This window comes from Perognathus longimembris, chromosome 1 (assembly GCF_023159225.1).
Source record: "Perognathus longimembris pacificus isolate PPM17 chromosome 1, ASM2315922v1, whole genome shotgun sequence".
Taxonomy (NCBI): Eukaryota; Metazoa; Chordata; class Mammalia; order Rodentia; family Heteromyidae; genus Perognathus; species Perognathus longimembris.
In genome coordinates this window covers 9,882,430-9,900,403 of record NC_063161.1, presented here as the reverse complement: position 1 = coordinate 9,900,403, position 17,974 = coordinate 9,882,430, and the positions used below count along the sequence as shown (strand labels likewise).

Sequence of the window (17,974 nt, the reverse complement as noted above, 5' to 3'; positions counted from 1 at the left end):
AAGACAAAGTAGCACACACATAAATGCTCATGGTAGAACTGTGCACCATAGCCCCAAACTAGAATCACCCTCTCTGTCCATCCACCAAATACACTGGATACACACACTGTGACAGTTCCAGACAACACAATATTATTCCCCAATAAAAGGAAGTCAGTGTCCTAGTCACAATGTGGAGAAAACTCAAAACCTTTTTCCAGCAGAGAGTTTGGAATTAAACTCAAGCACTCTGAATATATCTTCCACACTTGAAAGAGGCTCAAGTTAAAGAAGGGGCAGAGACACTTAGGAAATGTTCCTTCCTTCTTTCTTTTAAAACACCAAGACTTTCTGGTTTTAGTAGTCCAGGCCAGCCTGGGCATAAACATGAGACCCTCTTTGAAAAATAACTAAGCCCTTGTAGTGAGTGCCTGCCTAGCAAGCACAAGGCCTTGAGTTCTAAGACCAGTTCTACCCAGACCAAAAAAAACCACTTGAAAGCATTTTATCATGTGTAAAGCAATACATAAATAATGGATATAGTTTGAGAGACTATGCATCTATAGGACAAAATCTCAGTTTAAAAGTGTTCAGGCTCCCTTGAGAAGTCTGAGTGAACTTTAAAAAGATCTCCATCACTCTAGAGAACAACATTAGGATTAGTCATCAACCTTGGGGTGGGGGGTGGGGGGTGAGGGATGGGGGGCTTGGTTGAGTGTACCTTGTCTAAGAACCACCATCAGACAGGAGAATGGCTGCTTTTGGGGGGAGGGGTACGTAGCTGACCTTCCAGCAGGGACCCTTCATCACTCCCCAGGTATGGAGGCGACAAGTCATCTCATTATAGGGTGTAGGCAAGCTCTATCACCCCCTCACACCTTCAGTGCTCCTTGTGCTTTGGATCTGCCTTTCTCTTTTGCTTGCCTTCCTTCCTTCCTTCCTTCCTTCCTTCCTTCCTTCCTTCCTTCCTTCCTTCCTTCCTTCCTTCCTTCCTTCCTTCCTTCCTTCCTTCCTTCCTTTCTCTCTCTTTCTCCTTTTCCATCATTTTCTCTGTATCTTGCTGTCCCCTCCTTCCCTCCCTACCTCCCTCCCTCCTTCCCTCCCTCCCTCCCTCCCTCCCTCCATCCCTTCCTTCTTCTCTCCCATCCTCCCTCTGTCCCAACACATCCTCAAAGCAATAGGGCCAAGAGACATTGACTAAAATCTCTGACCGTGTAAGACAAAATAAGTCTGTCCGCCTTGTCAGTTCATTATCTCGGGTATTTTGTCCTCACAACGGAAGGCTAGCCACCATTTTGAGTTTATATGCTAGAAATTCTTAAGTGAATGGCTTCCATTCCTGCAGAAACCTTGGCAATTCACATACTTATCCTTTCTCCCAATGATGAGCAAGCACTTGCTGTGTAGCAGCTCTTCATGGAGCCTTGAGGAGACTCAGAATTGGTTAAAACACAACATCTACCTTCAAGATGCTTAGAGACAGGGGTATGAAACATAGGAAAATAACAGTGGCTCACAAAAAAAAAAAGACAAACAAATCGAGATTGGACTTTAGAACTCTGTTAGATGAAAACAGTGTGTAAACACTGGAAATGAAGACTTGCCAACCGTGTGCCCTTGTCGATGCACTGTGAAGTTTTAAAAATATTCACTGAAGCCTGAATGACCCCAATGTAACAAACAACAGAAGGAGGCTTCATTCTTGAGGATGCAATCTTCCAGAATATTCTGAGAGTGAGTGATTTTAAGAGGGAGGCAAAAGTGGAAATGCAGTTGAAAACAGAGGGAGGGGAAGGGTGTGGAAAGGTACTGGCTATATTATTAATAATATTGATCCCAGCTAGGCAAGTAAAAAAAAAAAAAGGAGGATCACATCAATAAGACAAATGGTACCTCCAGTGACCTTGAACTCAGTATTGATGGAAAGGTGAAGAGAGATTTTTAGGAATCAATGCAACGAGCTCTAAAATTTCAAGGCAATTGATTGGAAGGTAGCAAAGGAAACTTGAAAACAATGTCGGGCTGTCATCACTGCAAACGAGGCCATTCCGCTGATCACCTGCTTTTAAATCATACTCCAGAGTGAAGGTCAGGCTGCCTGGAAATAGGTTAGGCCACTCTGCTGTATTTATAGGAGGAGAGTGATCTAGTTCAGGTGTTCTAAGTAGTTCAACTTGGACCTATCAAACAGAATTATCCCATTCTGGAGGGTTAGGCTCTTTACCTTCTTAAATGCCATCCTGTCAGTCTTCTGTTCAAAAAGAGAGACAGAGAGACAGGGGCAGAGGAGAAAGGTGAGGAATGAAGGAAAGAAAGAATGAAGGAAGGGAATATTAAATCATGACATACCATGTAGGTTGGTCCCAGAGCAGCTTCACTATGGAAGCACCTGTTTTTTCCTCTACAAACCCTTCACTCCCTTTTGTATTTTCGCAGATGAGAATCCTAGACAGTCTTGCACCTCAAGAGCCTTCCCAAAGCATAAACTCAGTGTTAATGAGTGAGCTAGGAGAAAAGTTGGGACATTGAAGGGGGAGATGGGAGGATCAAACTTCAAAAGGTTAGAGTAACAATAAACAAGCTGGCCATGGTGACACACATCTACAAAGCCCCTGTCCTGCTCCTGTGGCCCAGGTGCTGACATGAATAGGATGCCTTGAGATGAGATATCAAACTTGTTGGTCAGGATCAGGAACTTCCCAGTGTGTAGTTAGAACTAGGTGGCCAGAGTTCTGCATCGGAGCCTCAGCACGCTGACTTGTTGACAAGTAGTGTCCCTCATGGGCACCAAGGACAGACACTGCATTTCAGTGTGCATGGAGCCTCAGAAATCACAGGGACAGCAGCCTTCTGTTGTGTGGTACCCCTGTAGTAGGCCCCACTATGGCCCAGAAAGGCATGGTGTCTTCTCTGTAATTGCTTCATTAAAATTAGAGTTTTGTTCTGAAGAGCCACCGGGAAAGAGTCTCTCTCTCTCCCTCCCTCTCCCCCCCACCCACTGGTTGTTTTGGGATCCTGACGGTGATGCATGCTTCTTGCTGACCTATGTCCACTGGTGGTGACAAGGCACTGGACCTTCCTTCCTCAGTACGTGCAGAGTGGTACTTTCTGTGCTCTTTGCTGTCTTATGGTGTGTCTATGAGATGTCTGCTCCAAACTCTTGTGGGTAGAAGGTTTGATTTCAAATGCAGTGCTGTTTGGAAGTAAGGATTTGGGAAATGACTTGATGTCGAGGACTCTGACTTCATTGATGGATTAACCCATTGAGAGGTTCATCTTCTGAGGGCAATTTGGGGAAGGGATGGATGGTAGAGGAAGTGGGTCACTGGAGACCTATCTTTGAAGGGATCTTTCGTCCATGGATTCTACCTGCTGCTCTTATTTTGCTTCATGATGGCCATGGAATGAACTCCCTCTCCTACATGATCTCACTGCCATGGTATTCTTTCCAAGCAAGAAATAATACCCTGAAAATCATAAGCTGAGCCAGAATAAATCCTTCCTTCTTTAAGTTGTTCCTCCCAGGTATTTGCTGCAGTGATGAAAAGCTGACTTGTATGTTCTCCATTTGTTCCTGCTATCCTCATCCATTGTGAGATAATGAATGAGAGAGAGGTTGGGTAACTTGCCTGAAGCTGTATAGCTTGTCGGGGCAGAACCAAAGAATGAAACATGTCCTCATCACGTCAGAGAAAGTAGGTGACAGAGTGAGAGGTAGCTTGAGGAAGTACTCACACCAAGGCCGAGGGCTCAGATCTCTCTAGGTTTGGAGGAGAGATTCATTAATAAATGATGACTAGATCAGGCATGTCAGTCTATGCCCCTCAACTTTCTGGGACTAGTCATATAATTAGCAAGTCGTATGAATTTCTCTCTGCTCAGAGCAGGTCAAAATAATGTGGTCAAAGAAATTCTGTACCCCAAGTGTTACACAAGTACTTAATCAACACCCATCTGATATGGAAATTTGCATAAAGAGTGTCTTACAAAATCTGTGTCTCTAAGAGCTCTTGAGCAGAATGACTGTTGGAGGCACAGCCATTCATCCTAGCAGGGCTCTAAGATTCTCACCAGCAAGGCTTGGTGACTGCATGCTGAATGATAGAGTTGATGTCCCTCTATAAGTCTCTTCCTCCTCTGCAATCTGGTGCTAAGCAGGGGCTGACCTCGGCTCTCCTTCCCAGCCCTCCCCCTGCAATCATCTCTAATGAAAGAGCAGCAGAAGGACAGGAGGAACAATTGAACCAGAGATTCTGGGGAGCCCCACTCCGCTTTGATCTCATTCTGTGTATGTACAGGATGGTGTTTATATACACCCTTCTTCCTAAGCCTGCCTATTCCCACAGCACTGTGTCTAACCAAATGTGTCGTACCTCCACTGAAGTACATTGGGTTTATTGGAGAAGAGAAATTAAATTAAGTCTGTTTAGGAAATAATTTGGACTGTCTGGGCATACTATCATATTATCCCATTGTGGTATATTGGGATCAAAATCTGCCGACCTAGTTTAAAAAGAAATGTACAAATCTTTGCAGCTAGAGAATAGATGAAGTGTTTTAGATAGCAAAATGGAAAAGGAAAATTTGAGAATTAAGAGGCATAGGGATCCACTGGAGAGAATGTTAAAGAAATAAAGTCACAGAGATCAAACTCTTACTTTGCACAGAAGGTGAGAGACTGGCTGGTCTTGAAGAGGTGCTCAAAATTTTTATTTAAATTTAGTGGAAGAAAAGAATGAATGGAGGAATGAATGAGCTGTCATTGTTACCATGACCCAAAGGTTTTTGTTGAGTGACTAGTAGGCATGGCCCATGGCAGGTACTCAAGAGCAAACCTAGCACTGAGGAGGGATCTGCTGTGCCTTAGGAGATATGCGAAGTGCCAGGAACATAAATGACATACAAGTGACATTTCACTTATAGTCTGGGGCTAGGATTGGAGGAGCACTGGAAGACAGTACAAGCTCATTATCCTTACTCTGGAAAATCTGAAATCCAGAATCAAAAGTGCCCCCAAATCCCAACGTTTCTGAGTGTCCACATGATGCTACTACTAAAAAAAAATCCCATTGTATGCAACTTCATTTCAAGTACAAAATTATTTGTGATGTTATATAAAACTATCTTGAGGCTTTAGGTCAAAAGGTGGATAGGACTGAACAACAGGTCTCAGGATATCAAAAAGACATCTGCACAGTCATGTTTATCGATGCACAATTCACAATAGCCAAAATATGGAAACAACCCAGATGCCCCTCTACAGATGAATGGATCCAAAAAATGTGGCACCTATACACAACGGAATACTACATAGCGATTAGAAATGATAAAATATTGGTAATTCGCAGGGAAATGGTCAGAACTTGAACAAATAATGTTGAGCGAGACAAGCCTAGAATACAGAGAACAAAGGGGCATGGTCTCCTTGATATATGACTGTTAGAGTGGGGGGGGAGGGGGACAGTAGAGACCAGGTCTGCGAAACAAAAAATTTCTTGTCAAATGGTATTTCCACAGGTTCGGGTCAGCAGCCTTACATTATGTATCTAAAACCAAACACTCTTAGTGGATCACAGTAGCTCAACAGCTATGTATATATGATCATATAAGACAATGATAAGCAAACTCTATTGTTGACATTATATTTAAAGTTCTAGGTGAATTTCCTTTGGCGCATGCCACATGGCTACTGTATATGATTTTTTTTTTTTTTTTGGCCAGTCCTGGGCCTTGGACTCAGGGCCTAAGCACTGACCCTGGCTTCTTCCCACTCAAGGCTAGCACTCTGCCACTTGAGCCACAGCGCCGCTTCTGGCCGTTTTCTGTATATGTGGTACTGGGGAATCGAACCTAGGGCCTCGTGTATCCGAGGCAGGCACTCTTGCCACTAGGCTATATCCCCAGCCCCTGTATATGATTTTTGGTACACTGGGTACTGTATATATGCCTACCTGATCTAGGGAAGGGAAAGAAAAACGAAGGTGTAAGATATCACAAGAAATATACTCACTGCCCTATTATGTAACTGTACCCCTTTTGCATAACACCTTGTCAACAAAATTTAATTAATAAAAAAAGAACAAAAGGAAAGCAAATCATAAAAATGGTGGATAGGAGACATAAATGAACTTCATGTTTGTACTTGGGTCCCATTCCTGTATATGTAAAGATTCCAAAATGTCGGGGGGGGGGACCGTAAATCTGAAATACTTGAAGCATTTGAGTTATGAAACAATCAATATGGAAGTGAGACATTCACAGTAAGAATTTGGTGATGGCCCAGAGGGTTTGTCACAAAGCCTGCATACAGGGGCTTGAGCAAAAGGGCAGGGGTTGAAAGGTGTCCTGGAAGAATACTGAAATTGATTATTGATAGAGTTATTGATTAGGATGCTCCTACTTCACATTTGTTTTCCTCATATAACCATCAGTGGTACTCACTTCTCAAAGTGCCCTCATTTGATTGATCTGCCATGCTCATCAGTATGAAAAACGTCTGGGAGCTACGAATGTGTGTAAAGAGCGACAATTGGTAGTAACCAGCTCAAAGTGTTAGAAGGCAGAGCGTAAGGGAGTCTGGTAGGCCAGAATGATCTGACTGAAAATGTTTGTGCTAAATGAACCCTAGGCAGCTAGGAGGCTAAATGGAAAAGTGAATTCATTTGTTTGTAATGACTTCATACTTTAAGAAACCCATAGTTGGCAATATTCTCTGTGCTGTTCACTGTGTCTGTCTTTGTTCTTCCTTTCCTAATAGGGGAAGAGAGGACAAGCAGATGGGAGGTAGCAGGTCGCTGGTCAGTGAAGATCAGCAATCTGGCTTGGATAAGCATTCAGTGGCCACCTGCAGGTAAGGAGGCCTACAAAATAAAGGTAATTAGAAAATCCCTCCTAATGCATCACCCAGCTGGAAACTAATGAGTGATGGAGATGTAGTAGGAAAGAGAGAGCCTAATTAGACTAAGTGGGAATTCCTTCTAGGGCAGAAAAATGTCAAGAACCAGGCAAGGGAAAAAAAAATTCTTTTTCAGCAGTCTTTGAAACCAGATTAATTCCACTTATCATCTTAGGACAATTATATGATATCTTCCACAAAATGAAATTTTAATAATTTTCTTTGCAAAACAGAAATAATATGGTCTCAATCTTGACTCTGACATACACATCTCTCTCTCCTCCCACCTCTCTTTCTCTCTCTCTCTTTCTCTCTCTCTCTCTCACACACACACACACACACACACACACACACACACACACACACGGGAGTTTAGCCACATCCAAGGAATAAAAAATGAATACATGTGGACCCAACTGTCGTAAGTTTGCAGGTAAAATGCAGCGCCTGGTTATCCTCTCTGGGTGAATTGGTCTATGTTTCTTCTGACAGGCTTTCCCCACCTGCTCTCTAAAACCATGACGATCCACGAGTGCTAGCATGAGCAGAGTAGTTGGTAAGGAGGAAAGGGAGAATGTTATCAGCACGACATTTACATTTAAGTTGACTTTCATTGAATCCTTCTAGGATACACTAGATCTTCCTTTGAGCCACTTAGCTGAAGAACCGGAAGCTGGCATAAAGTCAGCACTTGCTTTGTATTCATACACCTGTTTGTTTACTCCTTTTACTCAGCAAAGATTTGCAGGGTGCCTGGCACATATTCAGAGGGCAGAAATTGGAGAGGATGAGGATGTGATTTCTATCTGCAAGAGAGAACCCACCTGCAAGAATAGAGAGATAAATGGATGATCGTAGAAAAATAAGCTCAATACAGCAGGCAGAAGTCTGCGGAATGGGGCAAGATGCAGGACTAGAGTTAGCCAGGTAGACAATGATGGATCAGCATTTCCAGATGAAGTCAGAGGGGCAAAGGAATAAAAGGATGACAGCCCACGGTGTAAGCCCAGTTCAGCTGTGCTGGCACCCGTAGCACATTAAGTGGAAGTTTGTAGCTGTGGGAAGAGGCCAGGTGTTGGGGTCAGCTGTGCCTTTAAGAGGCCACAGCTGGCCTTGGCCTGTCTCCTCCCCTCCCCTTCCGCCTTTAACAGGAAGAGAAGCCCCTGCTCCTGGGGCAAGCATGTGTGCAATGGCGGGGGTACCCCAGAAACCCAATCCTTAGGGGCCTGGGCCTCCACCCACAAAGGAAGTCCCTTGACATCGCCTGACGGACAGCTCTCGTGGCCAATCTGTTCTCCCTCCCCTGTGCCCACCTTTGGGGTATATCTTTGTGGCTTCTCATTTGAATAAAGAGAATCGTCCCAGAGACAGTCTCCGAGACCCCACGTGCTCATGTCTTCCTTGGGCTGGCGAGTATGGGGGTCTCACACCCACACGTGTCTGAACCCTACCGGCTGGGGGGGACGTGAGAGAGTGAGTATGGATCCCACACGGAAGAGATAGATAAGCCCAGGACCCCTCCCCACGTGGATTGGGAGGGGTAGAGCGAAGCCCAGCAATTTGAAGCCCAACAGCCAGGTCTCTTGGAATGTTTTCTGGACTTTGGATTTTATCTACATGTAAAAAAAGGAGTGATTAGGATTGGACTAGAAGCAATACAGTGATGTGTACATCTAGAAAAGATGGTTCCACATGTAGGATTGAGGATGGTACAGGTTATCAGATAAGAGGTAGAAAAAAGAGAGGCTGGCTGAAAGACCACGAAGACCATTTCCAAGGCAGCAGTAAGCAAAGGCAGAAAGATCCTCGACTATTGAGGACCTAAATATCCCATCCCAGAGCATGTCATTATATAGCTTTAGGAGAGCTGAGCCTAATGGAAGGCTACCAGGTCCCAGGCTACAGGATTCTGTTCCCAAAGATCACCATTCCCTGAACACAATAGGTTGGAATTCCTGCCTCAGATCTCTACTTGTCCCCAGATTCCAGCAACTCGAGGACACAAATCACTGAATTCCAGCTTTCAGGCATTTCTGAGCCCATGCTGTGATGATTTCATCCCTACAGGCTACGTTTCCCTATTTCTTACTGTGTGAGCAGGATGTAGGCAGTGGAAACCACAGTGCCTGGGTTCAAGTAAAGCAAAGGGTCCTGAATAATTTATAGATGTCCTAAATCTTTCCAGCTGTCTCCCTTTCTGCTAAAAGCAGCCAGTCCCCCGGCACTCGAATAGGTTCCTATTTCTAGTAGCTCTGGAACCACAAAGATCCCCTCTTTTAAATATCCTTTTTAATCTTATTTTCCCCTCCTATCCCATGATGGTAGGTGATAACCACAATTTTCGGAGGGAAAAAAAAAATGTGATGATGCATTGAAAAAAAAAATCTTACATTTTTGCCATGCCTGCATGGAATCGTAGAATATTAGAGCTGCAAATTGAGTCTGGAGGCAATACACTGTCGAGATGGAGACCACCTGGCACACCCGCTGTAATTCTCCTCACCCACATCCCCAGTAGGCATTGCCAGTCCATCATTGCACTCTTCCTCTGTGAGCCCAGGTGTAGCCTTAAATCCTTCTCAATACAGTGCTTCGCTGAGGACTGACTGATTAGAGCTGACATACAAGATGAAACTCATTCGTCATCTCTGACCCAGTGCCAGCCGTTGCACAGGAGGAAACAGAGAGGGGGGAAAAATAAACCCAATGCTGCCCTGGCAGTGGGTTTTGATGCCCACGCCTGCCTCTAAGTTCTTTACTCCAGTCAGCACAAGTCAGTCTCTTCTGTTCCTATTGGAATCTTTCTCTCTTGTGCTTTGTTGTGTCCGTACCACCACCCCCCCCACTTCCAAACCTGCCCATCTTTAGCTTTCTCCGAATCTTGGAGCCTAGCTTCGCTTTCTGATGTTTTTCTGAGCTACCAACTGTCAGTCTGATCACAGCTGTGTCTTGAGATGTCTCAGTCCATCTGCCCAATAGCCTTGGGGCCCTCTGCTGCCTCTTGACCATTCCGTGAGCAGGCGGGGAACCACAGTCCTTTTGTCTATCAGTAGTTGCTTACAGGGATGGGAAAGACAGGGCAGGAAAATGAAGGTTATGAAGAAAGGGTATTATGGAAGATGATAAGTAACAGCTTGATTTTTAAACATAGGGAAGAGCGAGTTTTCCTTCAGTAGAAACCGTGAGGCATGTTGTGTCCAATCTCTGATGAGCAGCAGGGGAAAGGCTGCTGTGGAGGAGAAAGGGGACCGAGAGGAGCGGAGGTGGAGGTGGAATTTCAGGTAGAAAGGCAGGTGGAAGTCTCTCCATGTCTGCCCTTTCTCTTGGATTTATTTAGTGGAGGAGGGGGCACTCTTTTCCTTCTGTGGTGTGTGCATAGATGGAAATACTGTAATGAAAGGCCCTCATATCACAAACACATGTTCATTCAAAATGGTAAAAATTAGAAGAAAGGAGTAACATGGAGTAACCTAACAAGAAAAGTACACGGATGAGCAATTTGTGGAGGAAAGGTGTATGTGGCCATGAACAAAGGGAAATGCAGCCTCGATATGGATCAAAACATTTCAACAAGGACCAGAATATAATTCTTTTATCCCAAATTGCCTGTGACTGACATTCTGGTGAAATATGTTCTCCTGTAGCATGCTATTAAGAATATACATTGATTTAGTTTTTCTAGAAAGCAGTTTGACAATATCAAGAGCCTCTAACAAGTTTTTTGTTGTTGTTAAACCGGTAATTCTTCTAACACTTAAGCAACTAAGTAGGATTGTTTATAGATGTTGGCCTCAATATTATTTATTTATAATACTGAGAAATGAAAATAATCTAATTACCCAAAACATATTCAGTACTTAAATAAGTTATGATGCATTTTCAAAACATTGTAATGTACCTCCAAAATTAAATTCATAAAGATTATCTACTGGCATAGGAAAATGCTCCTGACATGTGGAAAAGCAACAGAACAAACTTCATCTTTTTCCTATTGTCCATTTTATTTTAAAATATGTGACACGTTATCTATTGAGATGTATTTATCTTACTAGAAGCAATGCTCATTCAAATTGGCTCGAATAGTCAAGAAAGTTTATAGGCTTGTATAGTAGAAAATACCAAAAATTATGTCTGTTTCCAAAACTTCCTAAGCAGGTGAATATTTTCATTGAGGATCCAGTTTCATTTGAACCTCTCTGCTATCTTGCACTACCATGTCCAAAGTCAGTAATGCCTAGAGAAGCTTGGTTTATAGTGGAGGGCTAGGCCTGAATGTCTTTGCTACCCAGTTAGCTGGGAAGAGGGATAAAGGGACTCTGGCTGGCAATGAGTTGTGTTATAGGGATACACATTAGTCCTCAGAGACACACACTTTGCAATGGCTGTGACCACCTGGAGGATGTTTGAGGGGGACACAATCTTAGAAGAAGGTTTCTAGGCCATGTGCTCCATGCCAAGATCTTTTGACTGAAGTCAGCTTGGGTGCAGATTGTTTTCAGAGCTCATGGGAAAGAGACTCAGAGTCATGGAGTAAATCCTCGCAGATGTAGCTACTGAGGGCAGGCGCTTCTGGAGTTGGGCCGAAGTTGCACTGCCTTGGCTGGCTCTTCTCATCTCTCTTAAGATTTGTCCATCACTTGTCAGGGAATAAGGCTTATTGCGGTGCTGGGAGTTGGGCTGAGACTGTTTGAAGAGTATGAGAGAGTGGAGAAGAAGCAGGGATTTTTACGAGGTACATAAGCCTCCATTAAATTTCACCTAGTGAACTTGTGTCTGTGATGCCATGAGAGTAGAAGAATGTGTCTGCCAACTGCTCTCTTAATTCTTTATACTCAGGATTACATAGAATCCAAGAAATCCAAAGGAGGTGCCCTTCAATAAACAAATGTGTGAGTCCATTCTTGTATTTAATAAACTTTTCCATCACATAATAATGAGGATGATGATCGACAATGGTGTTAGCTCCCTAAAGTTCCTATAGCAAAGAATGATGCTTCAAACAACCGAAATGTACGCCTCATGGTTCTAGAACCTATGAGTCAAAATCAAGGTGTTGATAGGGCTAGCCCTAGTTTCCACGGGTTAGACAGATTAGTCCTACGCTTTCCTAGGTTCTGGTGATTTATAGCAATCCTTGGGAGTTTCCAGCTCCAGTCTCTCCCTCCATCTTCACACATGTTCTCTCTGTATCTTTACTTTGCCTTCCCTCTGAGCATTTATCTCTAAATTTCCTTTCTCAAGAGGACATTCACCATATTTGATCAAGACTGATTGATCTATTTTAATTTGACTACATCCACAAAGAAAAGTCATATTCACAGATGGCTGGGTTTAGATTCACAGATTTTTGGGAAAGGGAGAAGTAATTTCTTCAATACTAATAATATAATGTATCTCTACCATTCTAATTGCTTTGTATACATATACTGACACAATTATTACAGACCAAGAAACCAAAGCTTTAAAAAAATGTTTTTTAACCAGTCCAAGGTCACAGAGTTAATAAGTGGTATTTTTCTGGAGTTTAAACTCGGTTTCAGATCAGTGACTGTGACAATAACTTAACAACTACAACACACTGCCTCTTTATGTGCTATGCATGCCAGAAGGAAGGAATTGGGTGACACCCACACTAAAGCACCCATCACAATCCAGGTCATCAGTGCATGTGCAAGGAAAAGGCATTGAAGAGTGAATAATCTAGAAACTGTTTACTGGATAACTAGTAGACATTGGGGATACAGACAAGAGGTGCAACGATTTGGGGGAAAAAAACAAACTCTTCACCAAAAGTGGTCCTGTAAATTGAATAAAATAGAATGTGTTTTTGAAGACACTCTCCATCAGTCCAATTACTTGACAGATGGACTTTTTTTTGCTATAACTTCTGAGCCATCAAGCAGATGATGCAATGGATTAATATGGTGACACATTGTCTTCAGGCAAGTACTTTCCAGTAAAGAGGGGGGTATTGGTAAAAAAAATCTCCATAAATATGTATTAATAATACCCTATATTTACATAGCTTATGTCATCCTTGAATCCTCTAATAGTAAGGAAACCATCACTGTTCTCATATCACAAAAGGAAATTGAATCAGAGAAAGGAAGAGATATACTCAAAGGCATACAGCTGGTGCTTACAGAGTGCAGCCTGTGTGGCCATAAGTCTTTCCGCTTTATCATAAAGCAAAATGATGAATGTCATAAAAGAGATACAGAAACAGCCTCTCAGATGATGTGATTGTTTGATGTGAGGGAGAAGAGCTCTGAGCAGACAGGACATTGGCAGATACATTATGAAAATGGAGCAAGATAAATGTCTGGACCCTGGGCTCTGTCTGCAAAAGACATATATTTATTGGCAGCCACCTCATGGAGCTGGGTTAGCAATCCAAGACCATAAAAAGATAGATGCCATCTTGTTATAAGAAGGCAGATGAGAGTAAAGGATGGACGATTTACAATCAGTGTACCCATTAGCCCCAGCATTGTGCTCATTGCACTGCATCCGCGAACCTGTAATATCCTCACAGTCACCTGGTAGTCCAGGTTTATTTCTGTCTGATTGGTGAAGGGTCAGGCTGAGGTCCTGGAAGGTCACGTGTCTCACTCAATGTTGCAGCTACCTGCTAGCAATGTCAGCCACATTGTACTACGGATGGCTTGATGGGGTGTGTTGAGACTAGAGCACTGTTCTGTCCCACCACCATGAACCGATGAACAATGACAATGACAGTACTCAATTGAAGTGAGAATGCATTCTAATAGTGTTGAAAGAGGCTATAAATTTGGACTCTATTGCCTGGAGACCTAGGTAAGTCCATATTTTGACCACAGCCTATTATATAATCTTATAAGGGCAGTGATATTCCCAAAGAAAGGAAAGTTTTTTGTTTTTTGTTTTCGTTTTTGTTGCCAGTCCTGGGGCATGGACTCAGGGCCTAAGCACTGTCCCTGGCTTCTTTTTGCTCAAGGCTAGCACTCTACCTCTTGAGCCACAGCGCCACTTCTGGCTTTTTCTATATATGTGGTGCTAAGGAATCAAACCCAGGGCTTCATGTATACAAGTCGAGCACTTTACCACTAGGCCATATTCCCAGCCCCAAGAAAGAAAAGCTTTCTTTAGGATTTAATGAGATGTTTTTTGGTCCCCAAACCTCAAAGTTGAAGTCTGATAAGGTCAGCTACATCATGTAGGTGAAGGGTCAGAAAACATTTTTTACAGCATTGAGGATTGAAGATCAGTGTCTCATACTTCCATGACAGGTGCTCTACTGCTTGAACCATGGCCCTAGCCATGTTTGCATTGGTTATTTTCAAAGTAGCATGCACTTCTCCATGTTGCTAGAGATGTCAGGTGCATACCACCACACTCAGCCATTGTGCTCTTCCCCCACCCCGCACCCCCAGCTGCAATGATAGAAGTGTACTCCTGTGACCAGCCATTGGTTGAGATAGAGTCTTGTGAACTTCTTTGATGCAAACCTTTTCAGTAAAGGAAAAGTAACACATATATGAGATTTTGCAAAGCCATATGGGTTCTGCTGCACACTTTCCACCTTGTAGCTGGAGCATAAAAGCAGCCACAAACAATATGTAAATGAGTGGATGTGGCAGTGTGCCAATAAAACTTTATTAGCAAAATAAAAATGCATTGGCCTCTATCTGGCTCAAAAGCTGACTGTTAAATCATAAGCTTCTGCTTCTTTCTTGTAAAGACAGCTTAGCAACCAAACCAGAGTAACAAATGCTGTTATCGCCTAAGCTCAGACTAGAGCTTCACAACAGACTATGGCACTGGGATGTGGCTCTTCTCCAGCTCTGGGTGATATGGAGTTGGAAGAGAAAGAGAAGAAGAGAGAAGGACACAGAGAAGAGAATGAAGAAATCAGCTCTGAAGCCTGGGACTACAGGCACTAATAGTTCTTGATTTGGAACTATAGCCAAGAGGAGAGAAAGAAGGAAGAAGAATGAATAAGAGGAAGGAAGGAACAAAGGAAGGAAGGAAGGATGGAAGGGAGGGAGGAAGGATGAAAGGGGGAGAGACGAAGGAAGGAAAGAAGAGATTGGGCCTTCAAATTTGTAGGCTGTCCTGTCTCTCACCCTGAAAGTGAGCCCCTGTACCTTAGAACGTATAGTCTAATTTGAGCCATGGAATCTGATTCATCATCTTGAAACAACTCCTGCTGAGGGTGTATGCGAAGATATTTGTTCAAGATTCTGAGTCATTCTCAAAGAGCAGAAATGGGGGCAAAATGAGCATAGGAATTGAGTTAAGCATCCCCCAGAAGCCAATACATTCAGCATTCGTGGTTTATGTCATTCCTGGGAGGGGGTGTTTAATCATTCCCATTTTACTGTCTAGAATACAGAGACTCGTAAGAGGCTACCTTTCCCCCAGGTCATCTAACTAGCGAGGGTACAAATCTGGTGTGACAATCCATGTCTTCCAAGCATATGGCCCCTGGCCTGGCCCACAGTCTTCTGGATAAGCAATGGAGCAGCCTGCTTGCTGTGCAACGAACTGCTTCCCCCAGTAGGAGAGGATAACTAGCTTTGCCTTACTGTGTTCAAAGCCAGGCTGACTCTTCACAGATATGAGCCCCTGCGGTTTTCTTTTAGAGGACCTCAACTGCTAAGGGTGAAGCCAGTCCTAAAGCCAATAGCCTCTGACCCAGGAGGGCTCCGAGGTGCTAAAGAAAGAGAAGTAGGTCACCCTCTTACTGGGGACTCTCCAAGGGCTGCTTCAAAGAGAACTGTGCCTGTGGGTTGCCACACGTCTGCATTTGGTGCAGAGTTGTACTCAGTGGCTGGAGCTCAGATTTGGGACTGAGGATCCCTTAGGGTCTATGGACGCTTTAAGAATGCTGAGGTCCTACAAAGGAGGTGTAAGGGAAGGTGGAGATGGGAGGAAAGGAGGAGACTGGAGGGGAGAGAAGAGTTGGGAAATGTGGTACCGCATGCTGTGGAGTCTTCACATAATGGAGAATGGGAAGGATGGCACCGCTGATGCTGGCTGCCTTGGCCTATGCCCATGCATGCCATCTTCTCTGCTCTTGCCAGATCCCCTTGCTCCATTTCTGTGGGATGACCCCATGCTGCCTGGACCCAGCAGCGAGCATGTGAGTCAAGCTCGCCCAATTGCTATAGTGAGCATCCTTGGCCCAGGGATGGGATGGCCTTGAACATGTCACTTTAATTATCCATGGTGACCAGGATTCCAGAACTGGGGTCAGAAGAATTGGGGAGCCATAGCTTGCCCCTTCGCACAATAATCATCACTTAATTTAAGCCTGAAGATTCAAGAGTATCTATGTAAGAAGGCCTTAGTCATTTAATAGTAAAGCCAACTTAGTGAAAAACAAAGCCAAAAGATGGGATAGGAATAGGAAGGAAAAGGAGAAGGGAGGGAGAGGGGGGAAATTATTTAATATTTGCCGAACTCGACACTATGTGTACTATTGAAATCAGCTACAATCCTTTGTAGAAAGGTTAACCTAGTTAGGAAGTTCTCCTTAGATGGAGATTTCCTGAAAATTCCTACTGAAAAGGATCTGGGGGCTGGAAATGCGGCCTCATGGCAAGAGTGCTTGCCTTGTATACATGAAGCCCTGGGTTCGATTACTTAGTACCACATATACAGAAAAAACCAGAAGTGACGCTGTGGCTCAAGTGGTAGAGTGCTAGCTTTGAGCAAAAAGAAGCCAGGGACAGTGCTCAGGCCCTGAGTCCAAGGCCCAGGACTGGAAAAAAGAAAAAAGAAAGAAAACGATCTGGGTTTACATAACACACGGAGGGTATTGCAGCTGCTATAACAAAATGCCACAGGCGAAGTGGCTTATAAACATCCAAAACTAATTCTTCACTGTTGTAGAGGCTGTGCAGTCCAAGGTGGAAGGACGAGCACGTGGAGTGTCTGGGCAGAGCCTTCTTCTGGGTCCTTACACAGCCATCTTCTCATGGTCCCCCACATAGCGGAAGGGGCAAGGCTGCTCTGGGGGTCTTGTTGATGAAGGTGTTCAGCTCACTCATCACCTCCCATTGCCTTGGGGATTAGGTTTCAATGTCTGACTTTGGAGTAGGGGGCACAAGCCTTCAGGGTAGTGTTCTGTGCAGCTCTTGGTCAGGCGAGTGACAGTGTTAACCATCTGGTCACATGGAAGTGGGAGGTACGAGTTAAACTGGCATCACAGAGGAATCACGGTTAAGAAACAACCTAGTCACTTTAATTCCCTGGAGAAGCTGGTGCCTTTCCCCGCTTAGAAGGATGTCGGGCTCCCCTCTTCACCCTCACACGTTTCCTGCCCCATCCCGCCGGGCGGAAAAGCTGGAGTGCAGCCCAGTGTGCAAATCTTGAGGGTGCATAGTCAGGAGACACCCCTCCTCCCCTCGGTCCCTTAAAAAAAGACACAGGACGCGAGTGCGGGCATCTTGGGGTGAGCTTCTGGAACTCCCACCGGATTTACTGGAGGGGGGGGGTTATATAACAGTAATGGCAGCAGGAAGGGGAGGGATTAAGTGCATACTAGTGATAGGCTGACAAGCTGCTCATCATGATGATGTCACAGAACTTCCTCTATGGGCAGAGATCACGGGCCACAGAACTGCCCTCTTGGGCTGGCCTGGCGCCATTACGGCGGAAGGCGGGGCTGGTTTGCTATCTCTTCTGGTAGAACCCGGAAGAGGGTAGGAGGGGCTAGCAGCCAAGCAGCCCCAGGGCGGGAGAAGGGGCCGGTCTCTTAGGTATAGCCAGACCCCGACAGAAGGAGGCCCAGTCAAAGAAGCCCAGTGATTTAACAGAAGCAAGATGATTATTCTTCAAGTCCAATCAGGAAGTTAAGCTTTCCATTCCATCATTTCATTGACTAGTAGACTTTGGATATATTATTTCACCTTTTCTTGGACTTTGGTATCCTATTTAACAAAACGGGATTAGCAAAAATCTATGACTGCCATTGTGAACAAATTTGGCAATGAACACAGTGTACCATACTACAGTACCTAAAGGACCACGAGTTGAGGAAAGGGGACCAGGGAGCCAGTGTACTGTCTAGCTAAAGGATTCATGAAGTGAGCTCCGCAGGAAGAAGAGGGAGTC

General features: G+C 44.2%; 1 long non-coding RNA gene across 1 annotated transcript; it reads right to left on the bottom strand.

Annotated features, from left to right (window-relative positions):
• Positions 1-722: 722 nt before the first annotated feature.
• LOC125353810 lies at positions 723-16,575 on the bottom strand. Its single transcript, XR_007211359.1, has 3 exons — positions 16,421-16,575; positions 15,655-15,656; positions 723-737 (listed from the first exon to the last, which is right to left on the bottom strand). It is a non-coding gene; the product is annotated as an uncharacterized LOC125353810 (long non-coding RNA).
• Between the last annotated feature and the right edge of the window lie 1,399 nt (positions 16,576-17,974).